A 3,905-nucleotide genomic window follows, 5' to 3' on the forward strand; every position below is an offset into this window, starting at 1 on the left:
TCTTTGTTGCGTGCCTTCCCTAGCTGCGCCCGAACCGAACAAGAACAAGTCTTTAGGACTCCAAGTGTCGTCCCTCCGTAGATAGTCCACAGCACGTCCGGATCCGCCTTAAGATTGACCAACTAGAATCGCCCTTAAGGTACTATTATTTTCGGCACTTTATAGGCAAATGTGTGACTGAATTTTTCTCTCAAAAACTCACTTTGAATACTTGAATTCTCTTTATAAATATGTGACCCTAGGCACTTATTTATAGAGTTTATGGAAAGGAATTATAATCCTATTAGAATACAAATCTATTTAATTATAATCCTACTAGGACTCTAATTAAACAAACTTTATCTATTAGGATTAGATTTAATCATATTACGAATCCCGGTAGCCTTAGGATTCCGAGTAACACACACGAGTGGCGCACAAGCACCGCAAGCCCGCACGCAGGCCTTGCGGCCCACGCCGAGCGCACAGCGCAATGCCCACTGTCGCAGCCTTGTCCGCGCGCGCGCCCAAGCTTCGGCTGGGCCTGGCTTTTGCGCTGGGCCTGGTCGTATGCTTGGCGTGTGGTTGTTGCGCTTGGCTTGCTGGGCGATGGCCCGGCTTCGTGCTGGGCCTTCGTCTGGCAGGCCTCGTCCGATGCTAATTCGTACGATACGCTTCCGATTAAATTCTCGATTCCGGAATTCATTTCCGATACGAACAATATTTAATATTTCCGATTCCGGAATTAATTTCCGTTTCGAACAAATATTTAATATTTCCGTTTCCGGAACTATTTTCCGATTCCGATAATATTTCCGATTCTGACAATATTTCCGTTTCCGGCAATATTTCCGATTTCGGCAATATTTCCATTTCCAATAATATTTTCCGATACGTACCATGTTTCCGTTTCCGGCAACATCTACGACTTGGATAATATTTATATTTCCGATACGATCCATATTTCCGTTTCCGGCAATATCATCGTTTCCGGAGTATTCATTTCTTGCCTGTGACGATCTCAGCTCCCACTGAAACTAAGATCCGTCGATTCCGAATATCCATAGATGGAGTATTTAATGCCATTAAATACTTGATCCGTTTACGTACTATTTGTGTGACCCTACGGGTTCAGTCAAGAGTAAGCTGTGGATTAATATCATTAATTCCACTTGAACTGAAGCGGCCTCTAGCTAGGCATTCAGCTCACTTGATCTCACTGAATTATTAACTTGTTAATTAATACTGAACCGCATTTATTAGACTTAACATTGAATGCATACTTGGACCAAGGGCATTATTTCCTTCAAAAACATGATGATCGGAGTCCCAAAAGCTTAGGGCAGCATGCAGAAAGTTATAATCAATATTAATTTGTTGTAAGCCTAAAAGTGCCTCTAAGTGGTATTCTTTTAACAAAACCTTTTCTGTGGGAGTAAGGGCCCGTAGCCAACGCCTAACAGTCCGTTGGAGTGAGAAAGTAGGGATCGACATGGCAAAAGCAATGAGTAATTAAAACACAGCAAAAAAGAGAGAAAGAAATTGAGAGTGGTGGAAAATAGGGACGTATCTAGCCCCTATATATAGCTGGACGCACCCAGTGACATCCTGATCCCATTCGGAAACGTGTTAGGAAATCCGAAAGTCAAATATCACCAGGAAAAGACTTTCAGCGCCCACGGCTGGGCGCCGAAATATTTAACGCCTAGCCTTGGGCGCTGAAAATGTAGCCCAAGGCCCGGATTTCACGAAACGCGGAACAGGAAAGGACTTAAAACCGTGTTGCTAAACACGAGGCCCTATTGCAAGTAGGATCAAGCCCAAAGCACCTTTAGCTCCCAAATAAGCAAAAAAAATAATAAACATTAAAACTTGGTCGAAACTTAGACTCGTCTCAGAAAATGCTTATGTACACTTTTAAAAAAAAACAAGTTAAATATCATGGTCATTCTTCGAAGCACCAAAAATGTGTATCGTTAAGTCGTTGGTTTTCCAAATAAAAAATGTTTGTCTGTCAAAGGATTAATCCGGGCCAAGCTAAAACCGGATGTCGCCTGAAAACTAAAGTCGCACTCCACGGCTTCGCTAAAGTAGCACACTACTATAAAAGGTCACTCGCACGTACGAGCATGACCCCAAACATGGTTACAAGATGCGAAAAACGACCGACGAGCCCCAGTGCTTGGGGGCTCGCGAAAAAATGTACTCCAACAAGGAGCGCACGATCAAAATCACATTCCCGGACTGCGCCATACACCATATCATGTTTGGATATCTCAAAAAAACAACAGGTTCGATCTCAGGGAAAGGTCGTCATTGACACTTGTGCACGGTCCTCTGATCGAAGACCAAGTCGAGCCGTAAAGACTAGCTCAAAATCACGAAAGCAGACGGTCGCAAGACAAAGGTCCGTCTGAACACGTTGTCAGCCCACGTTCAGGTTACAACTAAATTCGAGCATCCCTCGAAAGAATTCTCTCTTGCAAGAATGAATAAAAAGAAATTCTCAAAAGAAATCACAAAGAACCAAAGAAATAGGAACTTGCCCATCTTCAGTTGGCAAGATCGCGTCACAAACCGCGCGAGTTCCCAAATCAAAAAAACGAATTCAGGGACGTCCACCCTTAGCGGACAGGGCTCGCCCACCTTCAGCGGGCGGGGTCTGCGTCACTAGCCGCGCAGGTCCTCAGTTTTCGAAAAATAGAATCATCAAAAAACAAAATGAAACAGGCTCGCCATCTTCAGCCGGCGGGGTCTACGGCGCAAACCACGTAGGTCCTTATTTTCAAAAAAAAAACACAAAACAAATTACAAAATAGATTCGTCCACTTCTATCGGACGGGGTGTCCACCCTTAGCGGACAGGTTCGCCATCTTTAGCCGGCGGGGTCTACGTCACAAGCCGCGTAGGTCCTTATTTTCAAATTTCAAAAACAGATTCGTCCACTTCTATCGGACGGGGTGTCCACCCTTAGCGGACAGGCTCGCCATCTTTAGCCGGCGGGGTCTGCGCCACTAACCGCGCAGGTCCTTAGTCGCTGCAGCGATAACTTTTTCTGGTTTTCCCTTTTCCAAAAATTAAAAGGATTGGTTTTCCGTTTTTTCCAAAAAAGAGCAATGTGCTGGATTTTCCTTCGTTTTACGTCCCATAAAAACAAGGGGGTTTTCTCGCTTAGCTAGCCCTGAAAATGAGAATCTTTAAAAAACATTTTTACCTCGTGGTTGGGCTTGGCCAGGCCCAATTACACTTTATAGCTTTGATTTCGAAAACATCTGTAGCTACTCCCAATGACAAAGTGAGGGAGTTTTTACACTTCTTTAGATCCTTCCAATGACAAAGTGAGGAAGTTTCTATACTATCCGTTGACAAATCCCAATGATACGTGAGGGATATGTCGACACTTCAAGTGATGACCCTTAAGTCAAATGTTATCACTCGGGGGCTCGTGAGACCTCGCCAAAACAGGTCACCATGGCTTGTATGACGCACTCCGTCTAATACTTTGACCATCGTCTTACTCTAAGACTCAGTCAAAGTGGGGGCTAACTGTAGACACCTACATTTGTCCCCATTCCCGAAAGGGAAGGTTCGATGATGAAAACATAAATCTCCACTTGACAACGCATCTCCTATAAAATAAACGAATCTCAATTCCCCTTTTCATTTCACCCGAAACCTGCTATTTATAGAAACCTGCTAAAAATAGTAACTGCCGTAAAAGGTAGCTTCTAAAAGTGGCAAGTCATAAAAGATAGAAACCTGTCAGAATTAGGTGTTGCACTCCAACATAAATCCTAAATGAGATAGAAAACTGCGAGAATCCTATTCCTAATATGATTCGGAAATAAGAGTTACGTATTAATTAAAATCCTAACGAGCCTAGAGTTCGTAACGGGCCCAGACGCATTCCGTCATGAAATTGATAC

Source organism: Spinacia oleracea, chromosome 2 (assembly GCF_020520425.1).
Source record: "Spinacia oleracea cultivar Varoflay chromosome 2, BTI_SOV_V1, whole genome shotgun sequence".
In the NCBI taxonomy this organism is placed as follows: domain Eukaryota; kingdom Viridiplantae; phylum Streptophyta; class Magnoliopsida; order Caryophyllales; family Amaranthaceae; genus Spinacia; species Spinacia oleracea.